The following is an 18,439-nucleotide window of genomic DNA, read 5'->3' on the forward strand; positions in this document are numbered from 1 at the left end:
TTGTACTCTTGTAACTTTGATGGAAATGGCGAATGCCTGAATAAATAATCATTAAAATTCCCTTTTTCTTTCAGTTATTCGGCTCTTATTCTCCCTTGACAGCAGTAGAAATGATTGTTCAGTGTGGGCTTTGCATCTCAGTTTTACTGCTGTCAATAGCAATTTTCAACTATGTTGTGAAGCAGCATTTTATCTGTTTGGCTTGTCTGGTACAGCATCCAGTCACCTTTACTGTAGCAAACCATCCAGCAACTGGTATCCAATTTTACAAACAATCCCAAAATGTTAGAAACTATTTTGAAATGGATGAGTTCATCAAGAAGAGTGTCAATTGTCAGAGTTTTGTTGTTGGAGGAGATGCTCAGAGAAGAAGAAGCACAAAGACTCTTCCCTTTTCAAGCAGATGGTTTGTCTTTTAAAAGCTCAATACCGGTCTTTACAGCATTGGCTTAATTCTTGATGTTGTACAATGACGTTTCTGCTTTGATCACAAAATATAAACTAATTGTACAATGTGCTGACTGCAGGTAACAACTAGCATATTAAAATGATTTACATTAAACAGGCATCCAAAGATAATCAGTGACTCACTTTCATCCTTTTAATAATAATCTATTTAACATGAATTATTTGATAGCAAAAGGTTGCTAAATGTATTATACATGTGCTACAGCTGAAGAGGTGCACGTTTACCTTGAGCTTTTATATGAAAATGTTTGCAGATATTTTCTGACCTAATGTGAGGAGACTCTTGAAAATCTCAACTAGTTGGGAAATTCAAGATTTTTTTTCAAATGAATATGAAACCTAATGTTACATAGAAATGCAGAGTCCTCTCACCCTAGTTTCTCTAACTGTATCAGAATAACCTTCTATTCCTTTCTCCCTCATGTATTCATTTAGCATTCCCTTAAATGTTGGCAAATGTACAAAGTATATTTTGTGTTGAACAACTCATTGAGATGGGTATACTCCCAGCCAACATGTACAAAATGAATATGAAGGACAGAGGCTGTCAGGTTTTATTCAGGACAGCATCTTTCTCAAAGTGGCTTTTAGTTCTGAATTTTAGTAGCATTATCTCCAGCTTAAATGATTTAACACGCACAATGATTTTGCAATTTCAAAAGCAACCAATGCAAATATTCCTCTGTTATAGCTACGGTTAAACCTATAACCTAGGCATGCCCTTATCTCTGTCAGATTCTAGTCAAGTAACAGGTTGAAGATATGTAATTATAAACGCCAGTTTGACTTTTGTATTGGGGGCTACATAATGAGGCCCAGGAGTTTTCAACTCACAGAACAAAACTGACCTGGAGTAAAGATTGGGCTCTACATTTTCAAAATTGGTTGCTAGAATTTTTAAAAACAGGTATATCACTCACTGCTCCTTAAAAGAATATCTCAGATTTGAGGGCTTTTGCGTGTGCTTAATTATCCTCTAACATATGTTCTCAGGAATTGATTTCAATGGGACAACAGCAGCTGTCAGTGGTGTTTTTAGGACTGGTATGGTAATGAGAGAATTTTGACTATGTGGGAAAGTCTACGGGAAAATGCTACACCATGGTCTCATTTAGATCAGGTTGTTCCTCCTGAATCAATACAGTACATGTTTCCTGTCAAGCCAAGCATTTCAATAGCCTGCTGCCCTGACCCAGGGTTAGTGAACAAACAGTAATGTTATGCTTATAATTCAATGGTTGTCCAGTTACGTTTCTGTTTATCTGTTGGTAAAATTAAGTATTGATTGATTTTTTTAATGATGGACATTTGCATTTGGGGACAGTATAATCTGTAGATAATGAAATGTGTTGTTAAATTATGTATAGATCCTTCACTGTGAAAAGAATGATTGTAATATAATGAATTCAAAAAGATCATCATTGCTTGACTTTGAAGCTTTTACTATACCTATGCAAAGGCCTTGGCTGAATTTTCGGTTCCCACCAGGGACAGGACTGGAGGTGGCCGTGGGGTCCAAAATGCTGACTCTGACCTGCATGCCAGTTTCCCAATACCGTTGCCGGCACATAGCCATGTTCTCCAGGGTGGAGGGAGGACGGCCCCGCGATCCCACCAATTCATGATGAAGGCCAATTAAGATGGTTAAGGAACTCATTAACAGCTTGTTAATAGGGAATGTTGTGATTTTCGCAGGGGAGCATGGGCTACACACACTATCTGAGGCAGATCAAGTGAATGGAAGCAGGTACACAGTGGGGAACCAGTAATGGCAGCTCCACGGAATTAGCTGGGCCCCCATAAAAGGATGAATGGTGCAGACTGGGACTCGGCCAATTAGAAACAGGTGCCATCGACACAGTGCAGGTTGCTGGGAGAGTGGGCAGTAAGAGCTTGGACAGTTCAGGTGATTGTCACCCTTCTGGCATTGCGGGGGCATAAGAGCAGGGTAAAGGCTACCAAGAACAGTTGGGGGTGTGGGGGGGTGGGGGGCACCTGAGCACAAGGAAGGCAGCAGCTGGCAATGAGAGCACAGCTCTCAGATTTTGGGCCCAAGAGCAACACCCTCTGCAGGAAGGCCAGCGTGCCAGACATCAGGAGGGCAGGGGAAAGGAATCAGGGGCAGGAAGGGCACGGACGCCATAACCTCAGCGTAGGATCCACTGCTGAAGACAATGCCACCTGGAGATGACTGAGAACTGCAGCCAGATGTTCACAGCATCTACACACTCATCACCTAAGACCCTCACACCTCGCATACGGCTCACTATGCCCTGCCAGTAGCCATCAAAGTCACTGTGGCCTTTAATTTCTTCACTTCTGGTCCCTTCCAAGGATCAGCTGTAGACCTTGGTGACATCTCGCAAACAGCAACACACCACTGCAGCTTGTAGGTCACTGATGGACTATTTGCCAGAGCTGGACAGTACATTCAATTCCAGACAAACGCGGCCTCACAGGTACAGAGGGCAAAGGGTTTCACTGTCATTGCTGGATCCCCTCAGGTGCAGGGCATCATTGATTGCACCCATATGACCATCAAGGCACCCAGTGACCAGCCAATCAGATTCATCAACAGGGAGCACTTCCTCTTGCTCAACATTCAGCTGGTCTGCAAATATAACAAGAGCTTCCTCTATGTGTGTGCTCACTTTCTGGGCAGCTGCCATGACTCCTTGATTCTCTGGCAGTCCAGGCTGCCACAGCTTTTCACGCCACTCCCCAAGTCCTTGGATGGATTCTACAGAACAAGTGATATCCCTTGACGTTGGCTACTCACCTCTCTATGACAGCCCCAGAAGAAGCACAGAGGTGATACAATCAAAGCCACCTGCTCACTAGGACAACCATTGAGCAGGTCATCAAGCTTCTGAAGATGCAATTTCCGTGCCTGGACTAGTTGGGTGGCTTCTTCCAATATCCTCCTGCAAGAGTCTAGGTCATTGTGATGGTCTGCTACCCTCTCCATAACATGGCCCTCCAGAGGTGTAGACCTTGAGGATGGTGAGACCCGGGAAGGACACAGCTCATTGGAGGAAGAGGAGGAGCAGGACATGGAAGAGGAGGAGGAGGCGGAGGGGAGGATAGAGAACACCAAGGTGCTCCAGCTGTACGGATAGTTGGCTGGGCACTGCACAGGGCTCAAAGGTCACATCAAGATGCCATGAAGGTCAGGGATCATCTTTTTCAGGAATCTTTCAGCTGAGCCCCTCTGATCCAGGATAAAGGGCATGGGATGCAAGTCACTCTGAGCTGTCTGTACTAACACTTCCATTGAAGATGCAGCCTGGAACATGGAAACTCTTACCACCAGTAAAGAATGAACACCTTCCCGGAGGTTTTGCCATCACCTTTGAGGAACCCTTGATCTCCTTCATCACCTCATACCTCTTTTCTTGTCCCGCCATCACAAAAGGGAGTCTCAAACGTGTGTCTTTAAGTGTCATTATTTACATAGTGCTCTGAAAGGAAAATAGTGTACAGTTACAGGAAGAAGACACCCCAATGACCCACTCAGTGCTCCGCGCAACATGGTGGCCACACCTGGCCACCTCGACGTGGTGCTTCCCTTGTGGCCTCGGATAAGGTGGAGGCAGCCTGCTCACGTGTGCAGCTGAGGTTCACGTGGTAGTAGTCCTTGTTGTGGAGGTGCCTGTGGTGGTATCTCCAGAGGCTGCTGCACTGGCAACATTTCAGGGGCAGCCTCTATCACTTGGCCCTGTTACAAAGATGCTCTCTCAGTCACAGGGACCAAAGAGGCCGAAGATGATGATAGCGCCTCCTGAGGGGCAGCACCCTCATCCTCCTCGGTGACATCGCCAACCCTTGGCTGGTGCTCTGGATGGCTGGAGGGGAACATCAGCTGAGGCGCAACTGGCATCCCCTCCAAACATCTCTGCACCATCAGAAACCATTGATCAGTCCAGGCTACACAGTGTGGCATGCATCCTGTGTGCGTCAGTGCACAGTTACTGCATATATTCCAAGTGTTGCCACATATGGCTCTCCATGAGGTTGGCCTCTCTCTCAGTGGAGGAGTTGAGCCCTGAGCCTTGGTGGCACACATGTGTTGAATGGTCTCCTCCATTCTCTACCCAAGACCCCACACTGCCTCAAGGAACTCCGTCATGTGGGAGCACATCTTTTGCTGATGGTCTAGATTGAGCCTCCCTTCTTGTGACTCCTGAGGCCCTGCATGTGCGCCCAGCTGAGCAGGACTGTGTCTGTCCTCCCTTCTCCGAGAGAAACTGCCCACAACTGACTTTGTCTCTGGCACCTCCTCCTGCACACTAGTGTCGTGTCCCTCACCCAGTGGCACCCTATCTAAACTCGAGCGAGAATCTACTGAGATAAGTATATCTGTGCTGGTGGATGGTGCACTTGTAAGGTGTGGCGGTGTTTGATTGGAGGTTTGCTGGTCATCTTGGCACAGTGATGGTGAGGGAGAAAGTCTCCTTGGGTCATTGTCTGTGTCTGTGGGAGAGACAAGAAGAGATCATGAGAGATAGCCTTCAGTGCTGAGGCTTCCCAATGCAGCTTTGTGTTCGTCATGTTGTCGGGTGGAATGCGTGCAATACATCCCCTTAATGAACGGATTGTCAGCTTTAATCACCATCTCCACGGCTGACGTCCTCATGGTCTGTGATCCTGGCTATCTCCATTGCTTTCTTTCCATGGGTGTGATGATGTGCATGTAGGGGACACCTCCATCTGCTTGGGCCCTCTCTCGACCATTACGTGCCTGCTTCTCCTGCAAGGACAAAAGAGTGTGTGGTAAGACACTGCTGTCCTCTTTGGCCAACGGAAGCTGCTGTAATTCATTGGAGGGTGCACGTTTCAGTGCTGGCAGATCCTCAGCAGTGCTATCGCTCTGAGCCATTCTGAGGGGTCAGTCATTGTCCTGTGCACACATCCCTCCCATGTTCAGGAGCAGCATGCACCCAGAGGCTCCTCAGCTGGTGTGTCTGCTGCAGGGTGAATACACAGATGCCTGACCTCACCTTGCCAGAGCCTATCAGGTCATTGAACCTTTTCCTGCACTGGATCCAGGTTCTTCTCATCACGCTTCTGTCATGTTAAATTGGGCCCGCCCTTGATTTGTCACGCCTCTGTTCCTGCCCCCGTGGCTGTTAATTGGCCGCCAAATCGTTTCCATTTCAATTAAGGAATCGCCCCCATGAAACTTGGAACTCATAACTGTTTCCCTCACAAATGGTCCCAACTTCCGTATTCTGACCCCAGCGGCGACAATCCAGCCAATTATTCTCAAAACACAACTTACTGCTTTATCTTGAGAACAAGGAGAAGCTGAGGATGACCCCACTGATCTGGTAATTAGTGTAATATATATATACTGATTTAGTCACAAGAAGAGAAGGTCAGAGTGTAAATTCACCTGAAAGGGCAGGAAATTAAGAAGTAACAAACAAAAACAATCGAGGAAAAAACCCTCATCTGCAGGCTTGAGACCACACTGACCAGTTGTGTCACAGGCTATGCCAGCCCTATAAGAAGAAATAAAGAACTTTCATTTAAATAGTAACTATCAAGACATTCCAAAAGCTTCACAGCCAATGAAGTACTTTTTGTGTCGTCATTTTTGGAATCTGGGGAAATGCCGCTTTGCACGGCAAGGTCCTGAAAACAGTAATAAGATTAATGACCAGATAACCTGTTATAGTGATGTTTGAGGGATAAATATTGACCTGGACACTAGATGAACTCTCCTGCTTTTCTTCGAATTGTTCGATAGGAATTTTTTACATCCACCTGAGAGAGCCTTGGGTTAATACCTCTTCCAAAGAACAGCACCTCCAACAGTGCAGCACTCCCTCAGTGCTTCACTGAAGGGCCAGCCTGGATAATATGCTGAATTCTCTTGAACATACCATCTTGTGACTCAGAGGAAAACGTCCGAACCCTAAGCCAAAGGTGACCAAAGAGTGGATCCTGGCAGCAGGTGTCCTTACAGAAGGGCGGGCAAGGGGGTTGGGGAAGATGTTGGCATAGTGGTAATGTCACTGAACTTGTAATCCAGAGGCCCAGGCTAATGCCCTGAGGATGTGGGTTCAAATCCCACCACGGCAGCTGGTAGAATTTAAGCTCAATCAAATCATAAAAATCTGGAATTGAAAGCTAGTCTCAGTAATGGTGCTGTCAAATTATCATCGATTGTCATCAAAACACATCTGGTTCACTACTGTCCTTTCGGGAAGGAAATCTGCCGTCTTTACCTGGTCTGGCCTACATGTGACTCCAGCCACACAGCAATGTGGTTGACTTTTAACTGCCCTCTGAAATGGCCTAACAAGTCACTCAGTTGTCAAGGGCAATAGGGATGGGAAACAAATACTGGCCTTACCAGTGATGCTCACATCCCATGAAACAGTATGAAGAAAAAGATGCCACAGCTCAGAATCTGATTCTCTGCTGGCTCAGATCCAGTGAACATCCACACAGTCTTTTCCAGGTAGTTGCAATATGAGTGTTGATGTCTTGGCAAGTGTAACCAGTCAGGTTTTATTGTTGATGATCAGCATTGATATGCCTTCTTCTTTACCTGGTCTGGCCTACATGTGACTCCAGCCACACAGCAATGTGGTTGACTTTTAACTGCTGAGTATTTCCAGCATTTTCAGCTTTTATTTCAGGTTTTTAATATCCACAGGAACTTGTACACAAATCCACACAACTGATGTATAAATCTATCTGTATTTTGAATGTGGTTATTATCCAATCTAGCTGACATATCACAAACTGCGTCAGAAGATACCCAATCTGGTATAACATTTCTAGCCATCTTGTGCTCAAAATCATTACCACGCATGGAATAAATCACCATTTCCAGATTAACCATATGTTTTTTCACCAGCATGATTTACTTGTGAACAAATCTTCTATTTGTCTGGAAATGTGAGTTTTCCTTCATAAAAATTGGATGACAAACACTTCAATGACTGAAGTTAAATTTCAAATCCCTTTCAACTGCACTATCATTTCTCCACCAAAATTAATTGGATTACAGTAACAATCCTTGGATCTTATTCCAAAGCAACACTGTAAATAAAGAAATATGTCTCAATAGTTCCTGACTTGGATTCAGTATTAGAAACTCAAACAAAATCACTTTCTCACTTTTGTGTGAAAGAAAAACTGTTTCTATTTTATAAGCTGCAAGGGTCTTTCAGTATTTATAGGGTTAACAATATTCCACCATTGCAAGACAAAATGCACAGGAAATGGAGGATTTAAATCACAATAGAAATAATTATCGAAACAATTAACCATCAAATGGAAACAAAATTGACCTGTGAGGGAGATAATGCAGGTTTTTCAAAAATCTGTGTGCCAAATGCACTGTACAAGAAGTCATCAGATGTCAGGTCGTAACAATATTGCCTTCTGGTTTTCAGTGCAGGGGTACAAGAGAATAACTGAATTGAACACACTGCTAACAGGAGATTTAAAACCCTCCTGGTATACAGGTTCATTTTTTTTTAAAATGTCACTGAGTTAAACAGTTGGCTTTTTTGTCATGCAATACACAAACTCAAGTTTCCTGTAGTTAATTCTTCATTATATTGTATTGACTACCCTGTACGAATATGGATAAGTAAATAGAAAAGCTAGCTTTAAAAAAATGGAGCTTACCAGTTTATTAAGAGAACAGCAGCACTGGGATCCATTCTCGTTTGGCATATGAAAAATATCTCAGAGCTGCAAAATGCTCCTGCTGCATTGTTTGACCAAATGTTCCCACTGTAAATTTCCTGCTAACAAGTCAGCTTTAGCATTTTATTCCTTTCTGAGAACAGATTCTTATCTTATCCCCAACGGTTGATGGCATTTTCTTTGCTTCCTTTGTTTTTTTGCTCACGTCTTCTGAAATGTGAAATAGAACAATATGTGGGGACTAGACCTAATTCATAACATATCACAAAAGAAATCCCCCAATGTTGTCCTCTCTGTTTTGTGGGTCAGACAGTAGCAGCTGCAGCTGGAGACTGCACACATGTGATTATCCTATGCTTGAGCCCTGCTTAGCCAGCATGCATTCTGCATCTGAGCTGCTTTCCAGATTTGAAGTGTTCACGTTGTTAAGCCTGCCCCTTTTGGCAAGCCCTCCACTTAGAGCATATCCTGCTGTGTGATGTCAGGGGATGATGTTACCCAGCCCCATCCCCAAGCCAACTGGTGACTGTTCAAACAGTTTGCAAACTTGAGAGCAAAGCCAAGTGAGGATAAGCTTACTTAGAGAGGTAACCAAGATGTCATTCATTTTTTAAACATCCTTTAAAATCTACATTAACTTCAAAACAAATTCTGCTGGCGCATCGCTACCCTCAGACTGGAGTAAATTGCCCAATATACAATTCATCCGAGGCCAAATGAATATGGAAAGTTGGAGGTAGTTAACAGCAAAGACAATTTACTTGCATTTACACCAAAAAGAAACAGATACTGGCTTTCCAAGTTTGGAGTATCTCAAAGCTAAGGTTATAGCTTTCTTTTGTTACTGGTATTTCCCATCCTTAACTGGTGGAAGATGTGGTCTCACTCAGGAATAAACAACCACAATACCCCGTGCTGGAAGCAAAGATTTCACAAACCTGAACCCACCGACACCCCCCACCACCCATCCCCCCCACCCCCGCACCTTCCCCCCCCCACCCCCCATGACCCACCACCAACTAACAAGCACTTGGTCCTGGAAACAAATCCAAATAGATAAGAATCAATTCCATTCATTTTTATGTTACCTATGATGCCTGCTAAGAAATCTAGGCAGATTACACAGTCAGCAACAAACTAGCTAGGGAGGTGGTGGCGTCGTGGTATTGCCACTAGACTAATAACCCAGGATATCCCTCCAGGGACATGGGCTTGAATCCCACCGCAGCAGAAGGTGGAACTTCAATTCAATTAATAAATCTGAATATTTTTCTTAAAAAAACTAGTCCAATGATGGCCATGAAACCATTGTCGATTGTTGTAAAAACCCATCTGGTTCTCAAATGTCCTTTAGGGAAGGAAATCTGCTGTCTTTATTTGGTCTGGCCTACATGTGACTCCAGACCCACGGCAATGTGGTTGACTCTAAAATGGCCTAGCAAGCCACTCAGTTGTATCTAACCACTACGAAGTCAATAAAACAGAATGAAACCGGACGGACCACCCGGTATCGACCTAGGCGCCAGAAACGACAACGGCAAACCCAGCCCTGCCGACCCTGCTAAGTCCTCCTTACAAACATCTGAGGCTTGTGCCAAAGTTCGGAGAGCTGTCCCACAGACGAGTCAAGCAACAGCCTGATATAGTCATACTCAAAGAATCATGCCTTGCAAATAATGTTCCAGACACTGCCATCACCATCCCCGGATATGTCCTGTCCCACCAGCAGGACAGACCCAGCAGAGGTTGTGGCACAGTGGTGTACAGTAGGGAGGGAGTTACCCTGGGAGTCCTCAACATTGACTCCGGACCCCATGAAATCTCATGGCATCAGGTCAAACATGGGCAAGGAAACCGGCTGATTACCACCTATCACCCTCCCTCAACTGATGACTCAGTACTCCTCTATGTTGAACAGCACTTGGAGGAAGCACCGAGGGTGGCAAGGGCACAGAATGTACTCTGCGTGAGGGACTTCAAGATCCAACACCAAGAGTGGCTCAGTAGCACCACTACTGACTGAGCTGGCCGAGTCCTAAAGGACATAGCTGCTAGACTGGGTATGCGATAGATGGTCAAGGAACCAACAAGAGGGAAAGACATAGTTGACCTCATCCTCACCAATCTGTCTGCCGCAGATGCATCTATCCATGACAGTATTGGAAGCAGTGACCACCGCTCTGTCCTTGTGGAGACGAAGTCCCGCCTTCACATTGAAGATACCCTCCATCGTGTTATGTGGCACTACCACCGTGCTAAATGGATAGATTTCTAACAGATCTAGCAATGCAAAACTGGCCATCCATGAGGCATTGTGGGCCATCAGTAGCAGCAGAATTGTACTCAACCACAATCTGTAACCTCATGGCCCAGCATATCCCCCACTCTACCATTACCATCAAGCCGGGAGACCAACCCCTGGTTCAGTGAAGAGTGCGGGAGGGCATGCCAGAAGCAGCACGAGGCATACCTCAAAATGATGTGTCAACCTGGTGAAGCTACAACCCAGGACTACTTAAGTGCCAAACTTCGTAAGCAGCATGCGATAGACAGAGCTAATCGATCCCATAACCAACGGATCAGATCTAAGCTTTGCAGTCCTGCCACATCCAGCCGTGAATGGTGGTGGACAATTGAACAACTAACTGGAGGGGGTGCCTCCACAAATATCCCCATCCTCAATGATGGGGGAGCCCAGCACATCAGTGCAAAAGATAAGGCTGAAGCATTTGCAACAATCTTCAGCCAGAAGTGCCAAGTGGATGATCCTTCTCGGCCTCCTCCTCAGGTCTCCAGCATCACAGATGCCAGACTTCAGCCAATTCGATTCACTCCGCCTGATATCAAGAAATGACTGAAGGCACTGGATACTGCAAACGCTATGGGCCCTGACAATATTCTGACAATAGCTCCAGAACTTGCAGCACCCCTAGCCAAGCTGTTCCAGTGCAGCTACAACACTGGCAGCTGCCCGGCAATGTGGAAAATTGCCCAGGTGTGTCGTATACACAAAAAGCAGGACAAGTCCGACCCGGACAATTACTGCCCCATCAGCCTACTCTCAATCATCAGTAAAGTGATGGAAGGTGCCATCAACAATGCTATCAAGCAGCACTTGCTTAGCAATAACCTGCTCAGTGACGCTCAGTTTGGGTTCTGACAGGGCCACTCAGCTCCTGACCTCATTACAGCCTTGGTTCAAACATGGACAAAAGAGCTGAACTCAAGAGATGAGGTGAGAGTGACTGCCCTGAACATCAAGGCAACATTTGTCTGGGTATGGCATCAAGGAGCTCTAGCAAAACTGGTCAATTGAAATCAGGAGTAAAACGCTCCGCTGGTTGGAGTCATTCCTAGCGCAGAGGAAGATGGTTGTGGTTGTTGGAAGTCAATCATCTGAGCTCCAGGACATCACTGCAGGAATTCCTCAGGGTAGTGTCCTAGGCCCAACCATCTTCATCTGCTTCATCAATGACCTTCCTTCAATCATAAGGTCAGAAGTGGGGATGTTCGCTGATGATTGCACAATGTTCAGCACCATTTGCGACTCCTCAAATACTGAAGCAGCCCATGTAGAAATCCAGCAAGAGCTGGACAATATCCAGGCTTGTACTGCTAAGTGGCAAGTAACATTCGCACACAGAAGTGCCAGGCAATGACGATATCCAACAAGAGAGAATCTAACCATCTCCCCTTGACATTCAATGGCATTAACATCGCTGAACCCCCACTATCAATATCCTGGGGGTTACCATTGACCAGAAATTGAACTGGAGTAGCCATATAAATACCGTGGCTACAAGCGCAGGTCAGATGCTAGGAATCTTGTGGCGAGTAACTCACCTCCTGACTCCCCAAAGCCTATCCACCATCTACAAGGCACAAGTCAGGAGTGTGATGGAATACTCTCCACTTGCCTGAATGAGTGCAGCTCCAACAACACTCAAGAAGCTCGACACAATCCAGGACAAAGCAGCCTGCTTGATTGGCACCCCATCCACAAACATTCAGTCCCTCCACCACCGACGCACAGTGGCAACAGTGTGTACCATCTACAAGATGCACTGCAGCTATGCAGCAAGGCTCCTTTGACAGCACCTTCCAAACCCATGACCTCTACCACCTCGAAGGACAAGGGCAGCAAATGCATGGGAACATCACCACCTGCAAGTTCCCCTCCAAGTCACACACCATCCTGACTTGGAACTATATCGCCGTTTCTTCACTGTCACTGGGTCAAAATCCTGGAACTCCCTTCCTAACAGCACTGTGGGTGTATCTACCTCAAATGGACTGCAGCAGTTCAAGAAGGCAGCTCACCACCACCTTCTCAAGGGAAATTAGGGATGGGCAATAAATGCTGTCCTAGCCAGCGAAGCCCACATCCCATGAATGAATTTTTAAAAAAGATCCCCCATCCTGTGAGTCCTGAGGATGAGCATCATTCGGGTTGACTTGACAATCATTCAAGCAATCTTGCCAGCTCTGGTCAAGAACATCAGGCATCGACCATCATTGTGGCAGCATGGTCAGTCTGATGGAGAAATGACATGCTCACTGTGCCTTGTTGTAGCCATCTCTCCTGGATGCCAATCATAATGTGGTTCTCATGACAGGTGTCAGAGGTCTGCATTGTGCCACAAGGTAATGAACCATTGAGTGATTGAGTTGCTGTATGGCTTTATAATAAATCTAATATAATTTCATTCTATTTTATGGATACAGAATGTTGATAGATTCTCTTGGTAGAGATAAGGCTGTTAGCACTCATATTTGAGAAATGGATAAATGGCTGCAATAGATGTACTGCATTTATTTGCCTTCAGTGATAAAGTCCATTGTTCCTGTAATGGTCTCTGCTTGTAGTGATTATTGAATGTCACAATCAATTTTTAAATTCCAGAATGGCATGACATTCAAAGTTATGCTTTTCCAACTGCTTGTAGTGATCTGTACAAATTGTTCACGTTATAAAAATATTGTCTGAACATCACTGGGACGGCTATCAACCCAAACCCAGCTGAGCATTGCTCAGCTGTTTTAAGGTGCTTGTCATCAACTTTGCAGAACAGCAGAAGAGTGCTGACAAGCAGTTTAAACAATTGATTAGTTAAAGTATTAAAATGCAAGATCCCCGAGGCCAGCAAACTATGGTAAATTAGCCCTCTGAACAGAGTGCTGCTCTAACGTTGACATGACATTAAGGGGCAAATACTCCAAGTATGATAGAGCTATAAGTTATCTCTCGCTTGTCATCAGTGAGTCTCGGAATGTAGCAGAGGTGCCTCTTGCAATTTTCCAGTATGTGCTGGCAGTGGGCAAATTCCCTCGGTGAAGACAGCAACTCAAAGCATTTACCCTAGATGCTAACTTCATCCTGGAGAATAAACAAACAGTCAATTAGGGATTTTAAAATGTTATGTTTTACTGATCAGTTTGGTCAGCTACTGAATAACACTGTTCACCAGCATTTTAAATAACTGGGTTTGTTCAGAGTGCTAGTTTGGGACTAAATCAAGGTAGCAAAAATAAGCAGCATTATTTGGAGTACGAATACAAGAGCAAAATACTGTGGTTTCTGGAAATCTGAAATAAAAACAGAAAATGCTGGAAATAATCAGCAGATTTGGTAGAATCTAATCTGTGTAAAGAGAAACAGAGTTAACGTTTCGGGTCAGTGACCCTTCATCAGTTTATTTGGTGGCAGTTGATTATTCCAGATTGGCAACGTAAAATAAATTATTGATTTGATAGTGTGGATTCTTAAGCTCCTGAATAGTAGGGCTGGACTTTTATTTCCAGGTCCCGGTCCTGAAGCGGGATAAATTCAGGGGCAGGAACATGGAGATCCCAGCAGTGGGAAAAGTGGTCGGCTCCGGGAGCCACATCCAATTAAGGGCGGTGGGCGGGCTCCCGAGGCTAGAGAGACACTTGGAGGCCCTCCAGCACTGTAAGATCGGCAGCAACAAAGTCAGAGGTGGGTGCTGCCGATGTAGACAGGCGAAAGAGAGCATACCTCAAGCTGGAGAAACTCTCTGAAGATCTTTTACAAATTTATAAATACAACGAGGCCACAGCTGCCCGGCCGTCATTGTGGAGGGGCAACCCCTGCATTGGACGGCTAGTGGCTGTAGCTGTGGCCCTATATTCCAATCACAGGGGAGACGGTGGCATAGTGGTAATGTCCCTGAACTAGTAATCCAAAAGCCTAGGCTAATATCCTAGGAACAAGGGTTCAAATCCCATTACGGCAGCTGGTGGAATTTGAATTCAATTAGTTAATAAAATTGAAATTGATAGCTAGTCTTAGTAATGGTGCCATGAAACTATCATTGAATGTTGTAAAAACCCATCTGGTTCACTAATGTCCTTTAGGGAAGGAGATCTGCCATCATTACCTGGTCTGCCCTACATGTGACTCCTTCTGAACTACTCTGGGAAATGGCCTGAAATGGTTGTCGAAGGCAATTGGGGATGGGCAACAAATGCTGGCCTTGCCAGTGATGCCCACATGCCATGAAAAAATAATTTTTAAAAATGGCTATGGTGGTTGCAGAGTGGGGTTTCCTTGCAGGATGGAGCTCTGGCCATTCCAGTCTGCTCCTGGGAGGCCGCCTCCATTCCTTGGCCTTGTTTTGGCCTCGGCAGCGGCCTGCATACCGATTGGAAAATTCCAGTCAGTGTCGCAGAGTGGCCTGACTTTTAGGTGGCCTAATTGACTACTAGTTGCTTGCAAGTGGGTAACTGTCACCACCACCCCCACCACCCCACCATCAAGCCTATTAGGAACAAAGAAGCAGGAGTAGACCATTCAGCCCATCAAGCCTACCCCACCAATCAATACAATCATGGCTGATCATCCACTTAAACACCTTTTTCCCACACTATCCTCATATCCCCTTTTGTCGTTGGTATTTAGAAATATGTCAATTTCTGCTTTAAGCATACTCAATGACTGAACTTCCACAGCCTTCTGGGGTAGAGAATTCCAAAGGTTCACAACTGTCTGAGTAAAGAAATTTCTCCTCATCTCTGCCCTAAGTGGCTTCCCTCTTATTTTGAAATTGTGTCCCCTGGTTCTAAACTCCCCAGCCAGGGGAAACATCTTAGCTGCATCTACCCTGTCTATCCCTTTAATTATTTTGTAGGTTTCAATGAGATCGCCTCTCATTCTTTGAAACTCTAGAGAAAATAGGCCCATTTTCCCCAATCTCTCTTCATAGGACAGTCTCGCCATCCCGGCAACAAGTCTGGTGAATCTTCATTGCACTCCCTCTATGGTAAGGGGACCAAAACTACAAACAGTACTCCAGGTGCGGTCTAACCAAGGTTCTACACTATTGAAGTGAGAATTCACCACTCCTGTACTCAAATCCTCTTGCGATAAAGGCTTACATACCATTAGCCTTCCTAGTTGCTGGCTGCACCTGCATGTTAGCTTTCAGTGACTTATTGACAAGGACACCCAGGTTCCTTTGTACATCAGCACTTTCTAATCTCTTACCATTTATGAAATACTCCACACATCTATTCCTTCCTACCAAAGTAGATAACCTTACATTTTTCCACATTATATTCCATCAGCCACATTCTTGCCCACTTACTAAGTCTGTCCAAATCTCCTTGAAGCTGCTTTGCATCTTCCTCACAACACACATTCCCACCTAGTTTTGTGTCATTTGCAAACTTGGAAATACTATATTTGGTCCCCACATCCAAATCATTGATATATATTGCGAACAGCTGCGGCCCAAGCACTGATCCCTGCAGTACCACACTAGTCACAGCCTGCCAATGCGAGAATATTCCTACTCTCTGCTTTCTGCCTGTTAACCAATCCTTAATCCATGCCAGTATATTACCTCCTGTCCCATGTGCTTTAATTTAGCTAACCAACCTCCCATGGGGAACTTTATCAAAAGCCTTCTGAAAATCCATGTATGCCACGTCCACTGACTCCCCTTTATCAGTTCAGTTAGTAAAATCCTCAAAAAACTCCAACAGGTTTGTCAAACATGATTTCCCAGTCATAAATTCATGTTGACTATGCCCAATCAGATCCTTATTATCCAAGTGTCCATTTATCACATCCTTTAGAATATATTCTAGCATTTTCTCAATGACTGATGTAAGGCTAACAGGTCTGTAAAGGCACAGAGGGGGGAACACGCCAACAAACTGATAGCGGGAAGTTGCCGGCCCGCCTGTCTCTGCAGCTGAATGAAAATTCGGCCTGCAGTTTTTCCTGCATATTTTTGAATAAATTAGTGGTTATTTCAGCCAATCAGACTCATAATGAACATGCGCTTCTGGCCAGCATGTTTGGAGACTTCAGCGCCCAGTTAGTGCCGAAAATGGGTGTGGTTCCATTGAATTTCTAAGCCAGTTTCTGTATGAGAAATGCTACTTCTTTCTGCATGAGTACAAAGAGCCACTTGATCAGTTGCCCCATAGAAATGAACAATCAGCAGACAAAGCAATGAGGACAGCAATGAAATGTAAGCTATTAAATTATTCATGATTTTCAGCTGCATTTTTTTACTGAAGCAAGTAATCAGCAATTCATAGTTCAAATCCAAATCTCTTCTGAATTATCCCCCTCTTATATCCTCATTGTTCTCCTTTCGTTTAACTGTAAGAATTAAAAATTGGCAGAATGCATTTCACGCACATATACACCTCCACTTGAATTAGATTTAATATATATTGTAAATATATAGAAGTAATGCAGGGAGTAATAGCAAAAAATAGGTTGTTTCTCTCTCAACCTTCTCCTCCTCTCTCGCCTCCAAAAAACACTTTCCTTAAAATCTACCTCTTTAGCCAAGCTTTTGGTCACCTGTCCTGATATTTCCTTCTTTGTCTCAGGGTTAGTATTTTTTGATTATGCCCCTGTGAAGTGCTCTGGGATGTTTTACTGCACTAAAGTTTTTGTTGTGGTTCAGTATTAAGCGACTTAGCATGATGCAGTGAGAATAATATACCCACAAGCTGAATAAACTGGTAGGGGAGCTAAAATAGAAATTCAGATTAGGATAGCAGAGAATAATAAAAGGAAATTCTATACTGTGGGAAAGGATTTAAACTAATCTGGCAGAGGGATGGGCATTAGGTTGAAACATTAGAGAGGAGAAACAAGGTGCATAGAGAACTGGGAGAAGCAAATAGCACTAGAATTCAGAAATAAGAGGGATCAGACAGGGAGCAAACACAAAGCAGTCTAAGATTGTCTTGGAGTGCATGTTGGCAAATACACAGACTGTGATAAATAAGGTTGATGATATAAATACTACAACAGCAGGTCAGCGATTGGGAATTCTGCAGCGAGTAACTCACCTCCTGACTCCCCAAAGCCTGTCCACCATCTACAAGGCACAAGTCAGGAGTGTGATGGGTGGTTGTTAATGGAGCTGCTTCAAAATTGGAAGTAATTACGAACGGGGTATCACAGAGATCAGTGTCAGGGTCATTATGAACAAATCATTTGGAGTTTAGAAGAAAAAAAGCTGTTTAAATTGGTAATTGAAACAAAATTGGGGAAGTTGAAACATTAGAGAAGAGGCAAGCTAATTATAAAGGGATTTGGATGGTTAGGAATTTGGGCTGACGAGAGGCAAATGTCATATAATGTGGGCAAATGTATGACAATAAGACCAAGCAAAGGAAATACATTGGGATAGAAATTTATCTTGGATGGTAGCTCTAGATGGGCTTTATGACATCTGACCTTTGTTATACGCCCACTTGATTTTCTATTTTATTATGTCAATGGAACTGAATTTTGGACAGGGAGCATAACTGCCTGTCTTGTGCCGCCGCCCAAAAATGTAATATGTTTGAGATTACCACAAACATTACAACTAGGGGATAAGGGCTCAAGTTTAAAAGAGGGAAGGTGCACAGAGAGTTTAGATTTAATGGAGTAGAAATTAGACTGGGCTCGAACGGAGAGGCTCGAGGGCAACCCAAAATTGACCAGAGGCCTCATCTATATCTTCAGAGTGAACTGTTGGCTCCTACCCTTCACAGGAAGTTTATCCCACGAGAAACAGATGTGGGGGCTGCTGATGAATCCTGAGTCCAATGTTTGCCCTGCTCATAACTAATCTTATAAACAGGTCCTTAAACAGGTATTCGGCCCCACATTAATATATTTAAGGGGCCTAACATCTGTTTAAGGCACCCACCCAAGATGCCTAAAACATGGTTCCCACGAATCTAACAGTGAGACTGACAGTGGTGCAACTTGGGTGTAGGCATTCTACTGCTTTTGCACCTATTTTACACCCGGAGACCAACA

This window comes from Heterodontus francisci, chromosome 24 (assembly GCF_036365525.1).
Source record: "Heterodontus francisci isolate sHetFra1 chromosome 24, sHetFra1.hap1, whole genome shotgun sequence".
NCBI classification, from domain to species: Eukaryota; Metazoa; Chordata; class Chondrichthyes; order Heterodontiformes; family Heterodontidae; genus Heterodontus; species Heterodontus francisci.